The 20,503-nt window shown below is 43.5% G+C and overlaps 2 long non-coding RNA genes across 4 annotated transcripts; both read left to right on the forward strand.

The window, feature by feature from the left end:
• The first annotated feature begins 8,040 nt into the window (after positions 1–8,040).
• On the forward strand, positions 8,041–8,809 carry LOC306939569. Of its 2 annotated transcripts, none has more exons than XR_013791885.1 (3): positions 8,041–8,097; positions 8,342–8,417; positions 8,614–8,809. It is a non-coding gene; the product is annotated as an uncharacterized lncRNA (long non-coding RNA). The 2 variants fall into 2 exon arrangements; XR_013791886.1 differs by lacking the exon at positions 8,041–8,097 and adding an exon at positions 8,147–8,223.
• A 2,519-nt stretch (positions 8,810–11,328) lies between these two features.
• LOC306939313 lies at positions 11,329–11,840 on the forward strand. Of its 2 annotated transcripts, none has more exons than XR_013791868.1 (3): positions 11,329–11,406; positions 11,496–11,596; positions 11,715–11,840. It is a non-coding gene; the product is annotated as an uncharacterized lncRNA (long non-coding RNA). The 2 variants fall into 2 exon arrangements; XR_013791869.1 differs by having other exon boundaries at positions 11,721–11,827.
• Positions 11,841–20,503: the final 8,663 nt, after the last annotated feature.

Below are 20,503 nucleotides of genomic sequence, written 5' to 3' on the forward strand. Positions count from 1 at the left end.
TATAGCTGAATGCTAGTAGCTAGGCATTAGACAACAGTGTTGCATAATGCGAAATACGTAACGCAAATAAAAAAATAATACGGAAATGCTGCCACGGCCGCCTTCAACCGTCTGAAGAACTGTTTCACATCTGCCCCCCTATTGAAGCACCCCGATCCCGCCTTGCCATTTGTGGTGGAAGTGGATGCTTCGGAAGTCGGTGTGGGAGCAGTCCTCTCTCATAGACAAGGTAATCCACCTAAATTATACCCCTGTGCTTTCTATTCTAAGAAACTTAGTCCTGCACAGAGGAATTATGATGAGAGCTGCTGGCGGTGAAGAAGGTGTTGAAGGAGTGGCGGCATTGGTTAGAGGGTGCCAAGGAGCCATTCTTGGTGATGACAGATCACCGCAACCTGGAGTACATCCAAAAGGTGAAGCGCTTGAACTCCCGACAAGCAAGGTGGGCTCTCTTCTTTTCACGCTTTGACTTCACAGACCAGGTTCCAAAAACACAAAGGCAGATGCTCTTTCCTGGATGTATGATGCCGGCTGTAATTAGCCCCATCATCCAACCATCTCTCGTTGTGGCTCCCGTGCTCTGGGACGTTGAGGAGATTTGTCAGGCCCAAGTGGGAGATCCTGCTCCAGCCAAATGCCCTCCCGACCGCACTTATGTTCCCTCGAGTGTGAGGGACTGCATACTTCGGTGGTGATTGGACATCCAGCTATTGCTCGCACAACACAGGCATTAGCCGAAAAGTACTGGTGGCCCACCTTAGCCCAAGATGTCCGTAAATATGTAACTTCCTGTTCCATCTGTGCTCAGTCAAAGTCCCCACGGCATGCTCCAGCTGGTAAACTCCATCCACTTCCTGTGCCTCAGCGGCCTTGGTCCATTGACTTTGTTACCGATCTTCCCTCATCCAATGGTTACACCACCGTTTTGGTAGTAGTTGACAGATTCTCCAAGTTTTATCCCCCTCACTGGTCTCCCAACTGCCTTCCAGGTGGCGGAGATGCTGTTTGAGCAGGTGTTCCGGCACTATGGTCTTCCGGAGGACGTTGTTTCAGATCGTGGTCCCCAGTTCACGTCACATGTATGGAAGGCCTTCATGGGGAAACTGGGGGTTGCAGTGAGCCTCACCTCCGGCTACAGTCCACAGTCGAATGGGCAAGTGGAGAGGACCAACCAGGAACTGGGGAGGTTCCTCCGCAGCTACTGCATGGACCGGCAGGCTGAGTGGGCACAATTTCTCCCCTGGGCTGAATATGCCCAGAATTCCCTTCGCCACTCGTCTACTGGTTTGACTCCCTTCCAGTGTGTCTTCGGCTACCAGCCTCCTCTTTGCCCATGGGACCCCAGTAGGACAGAGGCCCCTGCAGTGGATGAGTGGTTCCGTCGCTCTGAGGTGTGGAATTCAGCTCATGTCCGACTCCAGCGGGCCGTTCGCCGACAGAAGCAGCAGGCGGACCGTCGTTGCAGTGAGACCCCGATTTACCAGCCTGGAGATCAAGTCTGGCTCTCCACCAAGAACCTCAAACTTCGTATGCCCTGCCGGAAACTGAGTCCACGCTTTGTGGGTCCCTTCAAAGTCCTACGAAGCATCAACGAGGTATCTTACAGATTGCAGCTTCCTAGTCATTACCGCATTTCACCCACGTTTCATGTCTCCCTCCTCAGGCCTGTGACTCCCGGTCCCCTGGCTGGGGACCCCTCGATGCCCCACCAACTCCCCTAGACAGACCTACTTCACCTAGTTAACAAAAATCCCACTTCATCATAACATCATACATCTAGGCCAATCAAATCATCACATTCCATGGTGCACACAAACACACAAAGCTGGGCATTGGAGGCTCTGGTGACAAGCAGAGGTGACCAGAGGTGACAAGCAGAGAGGACCTCTGGTCTTCTGCATACCAGCAGGGACTTGAGGAGGAAACTCTTGTGACATCACTGTGGGGAACAACTCTGCTAAAGTGGGACGGGGGGTTGACCATGAGCCAATCAAGCCTGTCATTGTTTCTTCTTCTCCTGATCAACCAGGTGCTCTGCTCTTGTTAAGTGACAACAACATAGCCAAGAGGACGGTGCAGCAGCTCAGGGTAGAAGCCAGCATCGAGAGGAAAGGTGCGTGAAGATCACACAGAAAGAATATTGCATGTCATTACAGTCATGTGGCATGTGTCTGTTGTGTTAACCACATGAACCCTAGCATCCCTATTCTGGGCATGTCACAATTCACAACAGGCAAACACTTGACGGAAATAGCAGATTTATAAGCTCGCAATGTTTGTCGCAATGTGTTTTGAGCTTGTAGATGTAGGTTATTTTAAAGGTTAGGGTTAGGCCACACTGAACGCTATGTCCCCCCAAGGAACGCTTGACCTGCCTTGGGGACAGAGAGGAGGTCCAAGTTTGTGGACGGCAGGACCTGTGTCACAGGAGGTTTATGGAGGAGGCCTGAGAGGTACGTGGAGCTACAGAGCGTTTTGACATTTGTAGTGTGTACATCTGTGTGTGGATCAGATGTATTTGATGTTATAATCCAAACTCTCTCTAGGTTGTCCTCAGACGAGCCCTCCATCGTTGCTTCCAGTCACCCCGGTTCTCCATAGATCCGGCCAGCTTGTTGGTGCTTTGCGCTCCTGCATCTTTCTTGAGTACATCCTATGTTAGTATGGGACGTCCTCGTGACCGGTGCCCTCGTCCTCGTGACCGGTGTAACACCCAGTTTGCTAGCTGGCAGCTCCTGGTGTCTTTGGCAGTATCCTGCTATAGTCTCATTCTCTGAATTTACTTTATTTCATTGTTTACACCCAGAGTGACACACTGCCAGGGTCTTGAACCTGTGACCTTCCACTCACCAGGCAGACTCTTTATCCATTTACCTACGGCTGTGTCTTTGTTCGCTGTGCTTCTAAAACATGTTCATGTCAAGGACCTCCAAATTTAATTGAATGTGTTTGGTCGCATACCCCCATGTGAAAAGATTGTAGTGCCAGGGACCCCCATAAGGTAGATTTATATTTAAAACTTAAAAAATAAAGTATGTTTGGAACTCCTTGACCTTGATAGGCCTACTAGTCCGGCAGCCGACAGGCTTCTTTTGTTTAAAGCGGGGAATTTGGTATATATTCTTTTTTTATTGGCCTAAAATATTGTCTATATACATACATTCATGAATCCACTTGCTGACCGGCTGTTAGTATTGGGCAATCTTTTTTATAGGGGTTTCTTGTGACCCTACCATTAACATCCTATGGCTGGCAAAAATGTCAAATTTTCCTTTTGCTTTAAATAGAATGTGACATGTCAAACTAGGGTTTTTTCCTGATTCTGAATCCATTCCAAGCATTAGTTTTGCACAAAATACATTCCTTGGGCTAAAAGCAGCCATAGCCCAAATGTGCCCAAAATGTGCTGACCTCATCACATTTGTCATGATGTCTATGGCCGTTTTTAGCCCAAGGAGTGTATTTTGTGCAAAACTAATGCTTGGAATGGATTCAGAATCATGAAAACCCCCTAGTTTGACATGTCACATGCTACTTAAAGCAAAAGGAAAGTTTGACATTTTTGTCATTTTTGCCTGCCATAGGATGTTAATGGTAGGGTCACAAGAAACCCCTATAAAAAAATTGCCCAATACGTTCAGCCGGTCAGCAAGTGGATTCATGAATGTATATAGACAATATTTTAGGCCAATAAAAAAGACTATATACCAACTTTCCCACCCGTCCACCTCGGCTGCCGGACTATACCTTGTCAGAGCCAGGAATCAAACTTGTACCTCTCATTTTGTAAGCAGGCTATATAGCGGAGGCCCTACAGGCAGAATTTTTATCATGCACTTTACAATAAATGTGTGAAACTTGGCACACAGTTAGAGCATGCCATAAGGAACATTTTTGGCTATAGGGCCATCGCAGATTTGTCCCGTGGTGACCTGGCCGCTATTATGGCCGTTATTTAGACCACCTAGGATCTTGATTCTTGTGACTAATCCCACATTTTCAAGGATGCAGTGGTACTATTTAGGTTTGTCCTGTGACCATGGCAGCCATTTTTCAAAATGGCCGCCACCCACTGTTATTTTACAATAACTCCAGTTCTAGACCACCTAGGATCTTGATTCTGGCTAATCATACATTTGCAAGGATGAGGAATACACTGGTACTATTTAGATGTGTCCTGTGACCATTGCAGCCATTTACCAAAATAGCCGCCAACCTGCTGTTATTTTACCAATAACTCAAGTTCTAGACAACTTAGGATCTTTATTCTAGTGACTAATCATACATGTTCAAGGATGAGGAATACAGTGGTACTATTTACAACATGTTAGATAATAGTCAAACCATCAAAATGTGTAATATCGATGTAGTACTGACTGTACATGTTTTCAAACTGACATGTGAGAGTCAAGTGAGCCCAGGACATCAGCTGGCATACTCCATACATGTACTCCTCAGACCCCCTTCCAGCTCGCAAACCAGCTCTGCCCCTGAGTCACCAGTACCCAGTGAGGTCAGAACACCAGTCTGTGTACTCTTACACCAGCCCTTGTACCCCCCACCAGATAACAGTGGAGCAGCAATACAGGGGGCCACGACCTACCATCCCCGACTTCACCAACAGAGACCTGAGTGAGTTTTCCCGCCTCAAATTATCACTCAAACCTGCTGCCATCCAACGCCACCCAGCAGTTCAAGTATCAAGTCCTAGTTGACCACTTCAAGCTTGAAGAGGCTCGCCTGGTGGCCGACGCTTACCTGAACTTCCACATGGCGTACTCAACGACAAGTTTGCACAGGCCCACCAATTAGCGTTATGGAAAATAGCCAGTGTCTTGGAGGCAGCTGACATCTGTCGAGGCGATGGGGCGGCCTTTGAAAAGTTTAAGCTTCAAGTAGAGTACTTCAAGTACGTGTGCCGCTCCCTAGTAATGAGCCAAAACATTGGTTGCCTCAGAAAATGGGCGGATATGCCAGAGTTCTGCATGGTGCCGAAGACGGAGATGAGTGCGAGGCTGCAGCCCCACCCTAAGAGACAGGGAAAGCTATTGCCTACTGTCCATTCTGTGAGATTAACGAACACTTCCTCAGTCAGTGTACTAGAGACTCACGACAGAACAGACCACAGAATGAATTACTAGGGAACTGCACACGTACTTTAAGTACTGTACTTGAAGCGTAAACTTCTTAAATGCCGCCCCATCGCCTCGACAGATGTCGGCTGCCTCCAGGACACTGGCTATTTTCCGTAGCCAAGCTTGAGGTGTTCAGCTAGGACTTGATACTTGAACTGCTGGGTGGTGTTGATGGCAGCAGGTTTGAGTGATAATTTGAGGCGGGAAAACTCACTCAGGTCTCTGTTGGTGAAGTCAGGGATGGTAGGTGGGGGTCTAATGAGGAGTACATGGAGTATGCCAGCTGATGTTCTGGGCTCACTTGACTCTCACATGTCACAGTTTGAAAACATGTACAGTACTACATCGATATTACACATTTTGATGGTTTGACTATTATCTAACATGTTGTAAATAGCACCACTGTATTCCTTATCCTTGAAAATGTATGATTAGTCACCAGTTGTCTAGAACTTGAGTTATTGGTAAAATTACAGCAGGTTGGTGGCCATTTTGAAAAATGGCTGCAATGGTCACAGGACAAATCTAAATAGTACCAGTGTATTCCGCATCCTTGAAATGTATGATTAGCCACCAGAATCAAGATCCTAGGGTATGGAGGGCCAAAACCGCCATATCTAAAAATAAATAAATACATAAATAAATAAAATAATAAATAAATAAATGCAAAGATAAATAAATAAATAGGCAAATAAATATAGAAATGAATAATTAAATGTATGTATTTGTTTTAATTATGTACACATTTAAATGTGCATTTAAATACGCATTTAAATGTGCATTTAAAATGTGTATTCCAAGCTGTATGTTACCTGTATGTTAATGAGGGGGCGTGTCTTTCCTAATGAGGGTGTGTCTTTCCTATTCAGCCAATCTAACCCAGAGCAATCAAACACCAAAAAATCCCATCCAGCCACTAGCATATAGTTTTGGATTTTACATTTAATTTTAGTTTAGTTTTAGTTTGTTTTGAATATATATATATATATTTTAATTAAGTTATTGGCATCAAAATGTACTTAAAGTACCCAAAGTAAAAGTGTCCTAAATGTATAAAGATGTTTATCGAGAACATTTTCTATTATTTTGTGGAAAGACGGGAGACAATAAATTCTGAACAGAACCAGTATCTTTTACTATAGGGCCTTCAAATACAGTACTTTTCTAACAGACGGAAGGCCGCTATGCTCAATAACAAGCTTGATAAGCCATTGGGTTTTATTGGGTTTTATCTTAAAGTCTCAGGGAATGTGCAATATTGTATGGCTATTAACATGTAGAAATTCTAGCATGATTTGCCATTTATTTTCCCTAAAATTAAGCTTTGAGTGTCATTATTTTTTATTCAGTGATTGTGTCACTTCAATAAAAAAATACTGGGTTAATTGTTACATAAAATTCTACTGTTTTACTATACTGTACATTTTGCAATTAAAAGCAGGTCTGTCTGATCTACGGTTTCTAATGTTGCACTGTTGACAGCTAAAACGTGGGGGTGGTTAAGGTGGTCATTGTGGGTGGAGTTAAGTACCTATTGTCCTTCCCATTGACACACCAGCTCTAGGTGTTGAAATGTTGTGAACATTCAAAGGGGATTTTCTCAGCTTTGGGTAAAACGGCACAATCATTTTAAAATGGTCATATCTCCTTCAAATATTTTCCAATTTCATTGAATGATACATCATATGAAAGCTTACATTCTGTACTTTAATAATCTGTAAAAAACTGAAAAATTACTCTGGTCGAGATGAGGGCCTATTTGCCAGACCCGGTCTCTACACCACTGTTGAGCAGTCTTTTCCTTTGTACCAAACAAACGAAATACATTTCACATCTGGTCAAAAGGTCCATTTTTATTCAGCATTTGAGCAACGGACCATCCACATTTATAGACTCTCACAATGGTGGTCAGTGGCTCAAATGGGTATGATGTTTGTTTGTTTACACCTTGAATGGGGCGAGAACTCGGGCCCTGCTTTTACTAGGAACCGACTCTAACCATTTGACTATAGGAACTCGGTTCAATAAGGCAGTAGTATGAATAAGTTAAGTAACATCACAATTAGAGAATGTAGAATAATTTGTGTATAATCTGCCGAATTAGTTTATTTATGTTACTGTGGCCGATTTGTTGGTGTCGGCGGTCTGTTTACATGACGCCAATTTCAAACAATGTTTGTCCCTTTACCAACCAAACAACAAACAATACTCTTTTCACATCTAGTCGATTATTTATTCAGCATTTGAGCCTCTCACAATGGTGGTCAGTCAGTCAGTGGCTCAAATGGGTCTGAGAGGCTAAATGCCATCAAATGGTGGTCCGTGAATCAAATGCTGAGAGTGTAAAGATCTACTATTGGGGTCCATTTTGTTACCTAAATTAAATTGCTCTGTATTGTGACAGTAATCATTTCTATAGTGTGTGTTCAGTAACGGTGTTAAATAGCTCTGTATTGTGACAGTAATCATTGCTATAGAGTGTGTGTTCAGTAACAGTGTTAAATAGCTCTATAGTGTAACCGTAATCATTGCACCAGGAACCCAGTCAGGATACAGATTAAACAAGTGGAATTGTAATGTAACAAACACAATTAGAACTGGAACATTAAGCTCATAAATAGCTACTTTCTCCCGATTGGCTGAAAATGTGTCACCTACTTGAACATTCTTTTTTTTAAGCCCTTTTCATTTTATTAAAGAGCTGGAGAGACAGGAATATTCTGTCACAATATAGTTATTTAACACTTACTGAACACACTATAGCAATCATTACTGCCACAATATAGAACTATTTAACACTGTTACACTTGTAACCCCTAGAGGGAGGCAGAGGTTAAGTGACAAGGGTATTTAAAGGCTTTCTGAGCAGGCAGGTAGCAGGTCTGAAAGCTGTGGGGCCTCACAACACTGCCAGTAGCATGTTGTTGAGAGAGGGGATGTTGAACTGCTGAACTGTCACTCGGTAAGTATTTTTATATTGTCAGGTCTGCACTACTCGTATCATATTGCTTTAGTAGTCGTGGAGTCCTGTCTAGAATTGTTTGGGGCGTGGCCTCCCCAAATGTGTAGGCACTTAAACTGGAGAATTGTGAGTATATAGATTAGGTTTATGCAAAGATGAACCAAGAAATGGGCTGTTTTAATATATTCTGTAACATGCTATAGTGTCACTGTCTCTAACCTGCATGGTTTATGTCATTTAACAGCTACAGGTGGAGACAGGGGGCTTGTTGTTCCTGGGTGACCATTGAGACTGATGTGTTTAACTTAAAGCTGTATTTGGTAAGGGGATCCTTTTATTGGTTTGTGGATTATATTGAGGTTATAGATAGGACATGCAATATTAATTTCTGACGTTTGTGCATTACATGATATTATGATCTGTGTGTAGTATTTAACAGTTTTGCCCAATTGCTTTGCTTAGGTATATGTCAATGCTATTGTGCTCTGTGTAACTTTGTTTGTCATTGCCTTATAGGTTCATGTTGAACAAGCGACCCCTAAAGGGCCGCTGTTCCTTTCCTTTCCATTTTTGATTTGATGTGTTTTGTGAAACAACCATTCTTCCCCATTTTAAGTACCATCTCAAACACTACTTTTAACAATTTTGATATGCAAATAAATGTCTTTTGTAACCTGCTTTTTATAAATAAAATAATTGTTAATTTTGTACCACAATATTGGGTCCTATCTCAACTAATTAGTAGCGGGGTCACATTTTGGCGTAGCCGGCAGGACCTGGTACATATATAGTGTTTGAGACCAATTAATGTGGGAGATGGTTTGATTTTTTTTGAGTAAACTGCTTGTAAAGGGAAAGGGACAACGGTTGAAGACTACCACGTCTGCTGAAGTTTGCCTGCTGACCAACCCCAACTGCATCCGAACCAGTCATGGCGGAAGAGGAGCTGGTGACGCTCAGGGAGCAGCTTGAACAGATGAGGTTGGAAAATGAGAGACTCAAAGAACCACCTGGCTGAGGTAATGGGGCTCAGGGTGAGAGTAGCCAACAGTGATTTATGTCCCTCGTGAAAAAATGTCCACATTTTTCTGGTGGACCTGGGTCCTTGTCCATAGAAGACTGGTTAGAGGAGGTTGAGTGTTCCACAAGGGGTCGGCATATGTCAGAAATCGACAAAGCACTCTTCCTGTATGATCATTTGGAGGGGGAGGCGAGGTCTGAAATAAAGTTTAGGCCACGTGTGGAAAGAGAGGACCCTAAAATCATTTCTGATGTATTGACAGAACTGTATTCATGCTCTAACTCCTATGTTTTATTACAACATCAATTCTTTGATCGCAGACAAAAAGAAAGTGAGTCATTACAAGAATTTTCATTATCACTGTTGTCTATCATGGACAAAATAAAACATTCTAACTCTGATGCTATGCCCAACTCTGCTCAGGTTTTACGAGACCAGTTTGCTGAAGGTGTAAGGGACCATATGCTTCGCAGGGAGCTGAAAGGGCTTGTGCGCCAGACCCCTGGGGTGTCACTCCTTGGCCTGAGGAAGGAGGCCATTCGTTGGGTGGAGGAGGGACAGCCTCAAGGGGTAGGGTACACTTGCCCAACATCTCACTCTCATGAAACACAGGCTTTGGTAACTAGCGAGGCAGTTGATGCTAGACAATCTGAGTATTTGGAACTGAGGGATATTGTAATGAAACAGCAGGAGCAACTCGATATGCTGGTCAACACTCTGGGGGTACAGGGGGATGCAGAGGCCTAGACAGGCCACTCAATACCAATGGTCTCCAGAGGGGCAGCCAATCTGTTTCCAGTGCAAACGGGCAGGACATGTAGCTCGCTATTGTCAGAGCAATAGCCAGGACAGTCAGGCTACAGTTGCTCTTGACTCCAGGCAGGGTAGAGAGGAGTCAGAACAGCAAAAAAACTAGAGCCCCCCCCCAGCGTGAAGAGCCACATGTTGGCGGTGGGGGCAATGGGCTCAAATGTCAAGGACATTGTACCAAAGCAGCAGGCCAAATTTAATATTAGTTTTCCAACCTTACAGAAACGGAGGGTGTACGCCAGTGTTAACAGGTCCTCTTTAGAGGAGCAGCCCCTCAGTTTCCAGTGTAACCAATCGGGACATATCGCTTACCTGTGCGACTCTAATGACCAAGGAGAAGGTATCCAAGCTACACCGGACTGTGACACTGTGCCCAAAGTTACGAGTCCGTACTGTCAAGACGGGGAGCACCAGTTATCACTGACCCAGGTGGAGAAGCCGTCCCTGCCGCTAGAGACGCATGCACGGGAGAAAAGCAGATGTGAGCGACAGAAGAGAGGGGGCTGTCTGGAGAATGAGGTGTCTGCGCTGAGCCACCACCAGAAGGAACCCATCAGTATGGCCCAGATCCTCAAAGACGACATTAACATCCTCAAACGATCAATGGGCCTTGTGAGCAGGCTGGGGGAGTCTTGCAACCAGGAGCTGGACGATCAGGCAGAGCTACGCCAGCAATTGTACCTCCTAGAAGAGCGCATCACTGTCTACAGGCAGTGTATAGATGAGCTGGAGGAGCTATGCACTGTACATGCTGTGCACAACCAGGTAGATGTCTGGAAGAGACAAGTTCATGACCTCCACACAAAATACGCTGCAGAGGCCAAGAAAGCTGAAAAGTGGCAGTTGAAATATAAGAACCTTCAAGACCAGCACGACATTCTAGTCGAGGAGAAGGAACATTGGATCACGGGGAGAGAGGCACTCCAAACGACCAATGACAAGCTGAGGTGGGGACGAGACCAATAGGTGTCCGAGCTGCAAGCCCAGGTGAAGGAGCTCCAGAAGGCTTTGCAGAATCGGGACAGCAAGACTGAGGATGCCCTCTCATTTCTATTGAAGAAAACATTGGAGGGGCACTTGGAGAAGCAACACAAGAGGTTCCAGAAGGAGAAAGGGGTCCTTGATGACATCAGCTGCAAAGCAGACGGCCCTCGTATCCTGATAATCTCCCCTGGTCAGTGGAACCAAGGATGGCACCCCTTGCAGAGTAAAAGTATTACAATTGGGGGGTGCGGTAGAAGTGGGTGCGGTAGAAGTGGGTAACTGTTCTAATTTGTTTTGTAGTGAATCGTCGGGGCGACGATTCAATCTGGAGGGGGTAGAATGTAACCCCTAGAGGGAGGTAGAGGTTAAGTGACAAGGGTATTTAAAGGCTTTCTGAGCAGGCAGGTAGCAGGTCTGAAAGCTGTGGGGCCTCACAACACTGCCAGTAGCATGTTGTTGAGAGAGGGGATGTTGAACTGCTGAACTGTCACTCGGTAAGCCTGTCCACTTGGTTTCTGCATTGTATATTTGTTTTTATTAGTTTTTTGTATGATCTACAATGAAAGTATTTTTATATTGTCAGGTCTGCACTACTCGTATGTTGCTGTAGTAGTCGTGGAGTCCTGTCTAGAATTGTTTGGGGCGTGGCCTCCCCAAATGTGTAGGCACTTAAACTGGAGAATTGTGAGTATATAGATTAGGTTTATGCAAAGATGAACCAAGAAATGGGCTGTTTTAATATATTCTGTAACATGCTATAGTGTCACTGTCTCTAACCTGCATGGTTTATGTCATTTAACAGCTACAGGTGGAGACAGGGGGCTTGTTGTTCCTGGGTGACCATTGAGACTGATGTGTTTAACTTAAAGCTGTATTTGGTAAGGGGATCCTTTTATTGGTTTGTGGATTATATTGGGGTTATAGATAGGACATGCAATATTAATTTCTGACGTTTGTGCATTACATGATATTATGATCTGTGTGTAGTATTTAACAGTTTTGCCCAATTGCCTTTGCTTAGGTATATGTCAATGCTATTGTGCTCTGCTTAACTTTGTTTGTCATTGCCTTATAGGTTCATGTTGAACAAGCGACCCCTAAAGGGCCGCTGTTCCTTTCCTTTCCATTTTTGATGTGTTTTGTGAAACAACCATTCTTCCCCATTTTAAGTACCATCTCAAACACTACTTTTAACAATTTTGATATGCAAATAAATGTCTTTTGTAACCTGCTTTTTATAAATAATTATAATTGTTAATTTTGTACCACAATCTTGGGTCCTATCTCAACTAATTATTTACGGGGTCACGCACTGTTACACACACTATATCAATTATTACTGTCACAATCACTTTGTAATGCTACTGATGTTTGTGTGCAACATTTGAGCTGACAGGCCTTTTTTATGTCAATCAATAAAGTCACCTTATTTCAAGTGATAGATTATATACAGGGGCATGCCATGTGGTCTACCTGCACAGCCTTTGTGATCTACTGGTAGATCACGATGTACCTTTTGGGCTAGCCGCAATTTGCAACTCTAGATTTGTTTACAATGGGATGAATCTAGAGTTGCAATACCCTCCATTGACTCCCCACTCATCCAATTTGGTTTGTGATCTGCTTGTCTGTTTGTGAGTTAACTCACAAACATTGCAGCTGTAGTCCAAGCTTGAATTATCCTCTTTCAATCTGCCGAGCTTGTTTTTCATAAATATCCCCCGTATACATGTTATGAGCTACTTTCTGTCAAGAAATTATGTGCAGGTGATTATTTTTCTAAGTGCTAGAGTTTGGAAGCACTCGTCATAAGTCACTGAACGGCCCAACATACCACCTGTTTCGACTGTGCACATAATGCAGGAGGCAGCAGCGCGACCCGTTAACAAACGAGTGCTTCCAAACTGCAACACTTAGAAAAAGAATCACCTGCAGAGGATGTCTTGACAGAAAGTAGCTCATAACATGTCTACGGGGGATTTTTATGAAAAACAAGCCCGGCAGATTGAAAGAGGATAAATTCAAGCTTGGACTACAGCTGCAATGTTTGTGAGTTTAACGTTTAAGACAAGCAGATCACAAACCAAATTGGATGAGTGGGGAGTCAATGGAGGGTATTGTAACTCTAGATTCATCCCATTTTAAACAAATCTAGAGTTGCAAATTGCGACTACTTTTGGGCAACCCTTCAATACAGGATTCCTGTCCAGAATTGTTTTATTAAATATAGAGGGTTTAAGTCATTCTGAATGTATGTGTGTTTCTTTTTCTGTCTTTCTTTCTTAGGACGGAGATCAAGGTATAGACGCCGTTGGAAGGCTCTAGCCCGCTCAGTCAGCCAGCCAGCCCCGCCAGTCAGCCAGTGTAGAAAGTCAGGCTGCCAAGCCAGTGCACTTCAGCCATTGCAGCCAAGGGTTAGGGTTAGTCAGCTCAGCCAGGCCTCCCTCGAGGCCTGGCTCTCTGTCTGCCTGGCCCGGTCTGCCACAAACTTTCTGTCCTGTCCTGGCCTGAAACTGTTTTTTTCGGAGTCTGGGCTTGTAAAAAATGTCGCTGCGCTGGCTTGCTGAGCTCGCATTCTGAGCTGGCTGGCTTGCCAGGCTGGCTGGTTCTGTTGCTGCAAGGCAGGGCGGGGCAGACCGGGCCAGGCAGAGCCAGGCCTCGAGAGAGGCCTGGCTGAGCTGACTAACCCTAACCCTTGGCTGCCTCGGCCGGCCTACCTGCATGCCTGCCTCGGCCTGCTTGCTTGCTTGCCTGTCTCGTCCTGCCTGCCTGCCTGCAACTTGAATGAGGTGTGTAAACACTTATTTTACGGGTGTGGGTGTTGACCGTGGCTTTTGTGTTCTCCAGTTGTTTCTTGGAGAGTGTTCTGTCCAGTGTAACTCCAAGTTACATGGGGTGGGTATGGTTAGGTTTTTGACCATCCCAAGTGACGCTCAGTTCTTTTTTTCGCATCGGTTCCTCAGGTGGAAGCTGCATAGTTGGGTTTTTGATGGGTGACTCAATCTTCTGGAAGTCTGCTTGTTGGGTGGTAATGCAGAGGTTGTCAGCGTAGATTAAACACTGGCATTCTGTGGGTAGTGGCTGATCGTTTGTGTAGATATTGAAAAGGAGGGGGGTGAGCACGCTACCTTGTGGGAGGCCGTTCTTTTGGGATTTCCATTTACTCCTCTGGTCATTTAACTGGACATAGAAGCGCCTGTTGTTGAGGAGGCTTTTGATGACTTGACACAGGTCCAGGTCACTGTCATGTCCAGTAGTTTCCTGACCATTGTGCGGTGTTGGACAGTGTTGTAGGCAGCAGAGGGATCTATGAATGCTGCTCCAGTTATTTGTTTTCCCTCAGACCCATCCTCAATGTGTTGGGTGAGGTTGAGCTCTGTCCAGCACAGGAGCGGCCGGGACGGTCTATGAGTGGCATGAGGCGTTGGAGTAGCAGCCTCTCATAGAGCTTGTAGGTGATGCAGAGGTGGGAAATGGGTTGGTAGCTCTTTGGGGATGATGGGTCTTTGCCATGTTTGGGGATTGCAACCACTTTGGCCTTTCTCCAGACATAAGGGATGGTTTTCTGTGCCATGCATGTGTTCAGCATCCCCAGGAGCCAGGTCTTTGCGTTAGGTCCCAGGTTCTGTATCATTCTGCCATTATGTCATCAATCCCTGCTACTTTTCCAGATTTCAACTTTCCCATTGCAGTTTCGAGTTCTTCTAGGTCGAAGGGTTTGGTTTGAGGGCTGGCTGATTGTGGTTGGTCTGATACCACTGTGATGGTATTCTCCTGTGGGTCGGCAGCGGTGTTTGTTACGACTTTTGGCCACCAGTTGTGATGCAACAGAGTTTGCTGTGACCATTGTGATTATGGGTGGTGTGGTCTTTGCCAAGAAGGCGGATTGTGGCCCATGCCTTTTTGCTGTTTATTGTCATGTTGGTGTTCTCTATCATTTCCTTCCAGACTTTCCTCCGTTCATCCCCAACTTCACTGTCTATCTCCTGTGTTCTCCATTCATCTTGAGCGACTGATGTGCGGGGGGGGAGGTGCCGGCTAGCGCATACATGCACGTGATCGGCTCCAACTTGAGCAGGCATACTCTGCTGTAGAGAAAGACAGGGCCATGGCAGTTGCACGGATTGTTTGTGGGTCTGCGCCCCACTTGGAGTTCACTAGTTTTCGCAGGATCATTTTAAGGTCATTTATACTGGTGAAGGTCATTTACTAGTCTTATGAAGGTAATTTATACTGTTCAAGGTAATTTATACTGGCCAAGGTCATTTAAACTGGTGAAGGTAATTTACTAGTCTTATGAAGGTCATTTTTACTGGTCAAGGTCATTGAGGAGTGCGCGATTCTTCATCATTCTTGAGGATTTGAAAGAAAGGTGAAAATCACTGAAACTCTGAAGGCTATATAGTCCATTGCCCCGGAGGGCATACTATAGTATGTAGTTTTTCACCATTTCGGAGGACTTGAAAAAAAGTTGAAGATCACGGAAAAGTGAAAGGCTATAGTCCATGGTCTCGGACGGCATACTATAGTATGTTGTTTTTCACCATTTCGGAGGTCATTTATACTGGTCAAGGTCATTTATACTGGTCAAGGTAATTTACTAGTCTTACGAAGGTCATTTATACTGGTCAAGGTCATTTACTAGTCTTTTGAAGGTCATTTATAATGGTCACGATCATTTATACTGTTCAAGGTCATTTAAACTGGTGAAGGTAATTTACTAGTCTTATGAAGGTCATTTATACTGGTCAAGGTAATTTAACGGCGCGCTTTAGTGCACGATTCTTCATCATTGTTGAGGATTTGAAAGAGGTGAAAATCACGGAAAAGCGAAAGGCTATAGTCCATGGTCTCGGAGGGCATACAATAGTGTGCCACTTTTTGCATGATTTTTGAGGATTTGAAAAAGGTGAAAAGCGAAAGGCTGTAGTCCATGGTCTCGGAGCGCTTACTATAGTATGTTGTGTTTCACCATTTCGAAGGTCATCTATTCTGGTCAAGGTCATTTATACTGGTGATAGCTTGGTCCCAATTCGTCCAAAAGCAACAAGATTGGTGACAAGTGTTTGATTTTTCGTATGGTGTTATATGGTTATAAGGTTTTCAAAAACCATCGCAAGCGAGTTGGGCTTGCCTCCTAGTGGTCTGTTTGCAATGAATCAAATATTAAAGTATATGGTTAAAAAACAAAATAATTGATAAAAGATTTTCCAATGGATTCTATTAGTATTGGGTATGCTAAATAACATATCAAAAATGTGGGTGAAAATAACTTCTGGAAAGGCATCATTTTCAAGATGGTGTCCACGGTGGCCTCAGTGAGCTTAAAATGCCTATAAACTGGGATTTAATACATACAAAATCATAACAATTATGCACTTGGTGACAAGTTTTTCTTTTTTGGCATGGTGTTAGGTATGGGCATAAGGTTTTCAAAAACCATCGCAAGCGAGTTGGGCTCGCCCCCTAGTGGTCCGTTTGCAATGAATCCAATGTTAAATAGGCCAGCATTGGATTCATTGCAAACAGACCACTATGGGGCGAGCCCAACTTGTTTGCAATGGTTTTTGAAAACATTATGCCCATACCTAACATCGTGCCAAATATCTAAAACCTGTCACCAAGTGCATAATTGTTATGATTTGTTATGTATTAAATCCCAGTTTATAGGCATTTTAGGCTCACTGAGGCCACCGTGGACGCCATCTTGAAAATGATGCCTTTCCAGAAGTTGTTTTTTCCTACATTTTTAATGTTATTTAGCATAGCCAATACTAATAGAATCCATTGAATATTTTCTTTTATCCATTATTATGGTTTTTAACCATACTGGCCCATTTAATATTAGATTCATTGCAAACGGACCACAAGGGGGCGAGCCCAACTCGTTGGCGATGGTTTTTCAAAACCTTATGCCCATCCCTAACACTATGGCAAAATTGAAGAACTTGTCATCAAGTGCACGATTATAACGAATTGGGACACAGCTATGAAGGTCATTTACTAGTCTTATGAAGGTCATTTATACTGGTCAAGGTCATTTACTAGTCTTATGAAGGTAATTTATACTGGTCAAGGTCATTTACTAGTCTTATGAAGGTCATTTTTACTGGTCAAGGTCATTGAGGGGCGCGCTTTAGTGCGCGATTCTTCATCATTCTTGAGGATTTGAAAGAGGTGAAAATCACTGAATCTCTCGGAGGGCATACTATAGTACGGTATGTCGTTTTTCACGATTTCGGAGGACTTGAAAAAAAGTTGAAAATCACGGAAAAGTGAAAGGCTATAGTCCATGGTCTCGGACGGCATACTATAGTATGTTTTTCACCATTTCGGAGGTCATTTATACTGGTCAAGGTCATTTACTAGTCTTACGAAGGTCATTTATACTGGTCAAGGTCATTTACTAGTCTTACGAAGGTCATTTATACTGGTCAAGGTCATTTATACTGGTCAAGGTCATTTACTAGTCTTTTGAAGGTCATTTATAATGGTCACGGTCATTTGTACTGTTCAAGGTCATTTATACTGGTGAAGGTAATTTAACGGCGCGCTTTAGTGCACGATTCTTCATCATTGTTGAGGATTTGAAAGAAAGGTGAAAATCACGGAAAAGCGAAAGGCTATAGTCCATGGTCTCGGAGGGCATACAATAGTGTGCCACTTTTTGCATGATTTTTGAGGATTTGAAAAAGGTGAAAAGCGAAAGGCTGTAGTCCATGGTCTCGGAGGGCTTACTATAGTATGTCGTGTTTCACCATTTCGAAGGACCTGTAAATTACAACAAAACAAACTAAGGCACTGGTGTGGTACTCCTGGTTTTCCAGAACGGGGTTCAAGTCCCTGCAGTGCTCTGCTCAATTTGTTGTATTTACATGGTTTATTTAAATGTTCTGCTCATTGTCCATGGGCTCGGAGGGCCCATTTAATATTAGATTCATTGCAAACGGACCACTAGGGGGCGAGCCCAACTTGTTTGCGATGGTTTTTGAAAACCTTATGCCCATTCCCAAACACCATGCCAAAATTCAAGAACTTGTCATCAAGTGCACGATTATAACGAATTGGGACCCAGCAATGAAGGTCATTTACTAGTCTTATGAAGGTCATCTATACTGTTCAAGGTCATTTATACTGGTCAAGGTCATTTATACTGGTGAAGGTAATTTACTAGTCTTATGAAGGTCATTTTTACTGGTCAAGGTCATTGAGGGGCGCGCGCGCGCTTTAGTGCGCGATTCTTCATTTCGGAGGATTTGAAAAGGTGAAAATCGTGGAAAAGCGAAAGGCTATCCATGGTGTCGGAGGGCATACTATATATAGTATGTCGTTTTTTTTACGATTTCGGAGTATTTGAAAAAAAGGTGAAAATCGCGGTAAACGAAAGGCTATAGTCCATGGTCTCGGAGGGCATGCTATATATAGTATGTCGTTTTTTACGATTTCGGAGTATTTGAAAAAAAGGTGAAAATCGCGGTAAACGAAAGGCTATAGTCCATGGTCACGGACCGCATACTGGTCAAGGTAATTTATACTGGTCAAGGTCATTTACTAGTCTTATGAAGGTCATTTATACTGCTCAAGGTCATTGATATTGGTCAAGGTCATTGAGCGGCGCGATTCTTCATCATTGAGGATTTGAAAAAAGGTGAAAATCAAGGAAAAGCGAAAGGCTATCCATGGTGTCGGAGGGCATACTATATATAGTATGTCGTTTTTTACGATTTCGGAGTATTTGAAAAAAAGGTGAAAATCGCTGTAAACGAAAGGCTATAGTCCATGGTCTCGGAGGGCATGCTATAGTATGTCGTTTTTCACGATTTCAGAGGATTTGAAAAAAAAGGTAAATTTATACTGGTGAAGGTCATTTATACTAGTCAAGGACATTTATACTGGTCAAGGTCGGTCAAGGTCATCTATACTGGTCAAGGTAATTTATACTGGTCAAGGTCATTTACGAGTCTTATGAAGGTTATTTATACTAGTCAAGGTCATTTATACTCTCAAGGTCATTGGTATTGGTCAAGGTCATTGAGTGACGCGCTATAGTGCGTGATTCTTCATCATTGTTGAGGATTTGAAAAAAAGGTGAAAATCCCGGAATACGAAAGGCTATAGTCCAAGGTCTCGGAGGGCTTTAAATAAATACTTTCTGAAGTCTATGAGGAAAATGAATAGGGATTTATTTTCCGGGTCTCTCGAGGGGGGGACTGCGACGCTCTATAGTATGCCGTGGTGCAACCCAACGGAGTTGCACCACTTACTTCACACAGGTGTGATTTTCATGATTTTGGAGGATTAAAAGAAAAGAAAAAAGAAGGGCATACTATAGTCCATGGAAAATAATGGACCTGTAAATTACAACAAAACAAACTAAGGCACTGGTGTGGTACTCCTGGTTTTCCAGAACGGGGTTCAAGTCCCTGCAGTGCTCTGCTCAATGTTTTGTATTTACATGGTTTATTTTAATGTTCTGCTCATTGTGTTGCCTTTTCATAGATGATAGATGATAACCCCCAGGTCACGCTTTTTCGTCACGCTTTTTCGTCACGCTTTTTCTCTGAGTGATTTTCGTCTTTTTTTCAAATCCTCAAAAATGAAAAGGAATCTTTGAAATGTTTCATAGTTTAGTAATATAGTGCTTTTAAATTTGAGAAATTCAGAATGGGGTCAATGGCAGATTTTGGCAAGTAAAGATTTGAGTGGGGTTTGAACCCACAATCTCCAGATCATGCAGCCAGTGTGCTAAGTCACTGATCTACTTGCTACCTGCCACAATGCCGTCCGAGACCATGGTCAAAAATGATGAAAAACGAGGATTTGAAAAAAAGACTATAGCCCATGGTCTCGGAGTGATTTTCGTCTTTTTTTCAAATCCTCAAAAATGATGAAAAACGGCATGCTATAGTATGCCGTCCGAGGCCATGGGCTATAGCCCATGGTCTCGGAGTGTTTTTCATCATTTTTGAGGATTTGAAAAAAAGACGAAAATCACTCCGAGACCATGGGCTATAGTCCATTGTCTCGGAGTGATTTTCATCTTTTTTTCAAATCCTCAAAAATGATGAAAAACGGCATGCTATAGTATGAAGTCCGAGGCCATGGGCTATAGCCCATGGTCTCGGAGTGATTTTCGTATTTTTTCTCAAATCCTTGTTTTTCATAATTTTTGACCATGGGCTGTAGCCCATCTCAGACGGCATACTATAATGCCGTTTTTCATCATTTTTGAGGATTTGAAAAAAAGATGAAAATCACTCCGAGACAATGGACTATAGCCCATATATATAGTTTTTCTCAGCTCAATCAACAGGACCAGAACACACCTGGGCTGGCTGCCAGGATCACATCCACTAATGGGGAGGCTGTCTGTGTCCTGTCATGGTTTCTCCTCTGTATTATCTGATTAACATCCACGATTACACTTAAAAGCACTAAAGACACCTTTGATGCACAGCACCATTCAAATGCTCTGTACATGATCCCAAGGCCCCATTTGAAAAGTCACACCAAGAAGAACAACTTACAACCTAAAAATCACTGAGAGCTCAGTGGCACCCTTGTTAAGATGATGTCCATGTCAGCCAGAGG

Source organism: Electrona antarctica, assembly GCF_951216825.1.
Source record: "Electrona antarctica genome assembly, chromosome: 16".
Lineage (NCBI taxonomy): Eukaryota > Metazoa > Chordata > Actinopteri > Myctophiformes > Myctophidae > Electrona > Electrona antarctica.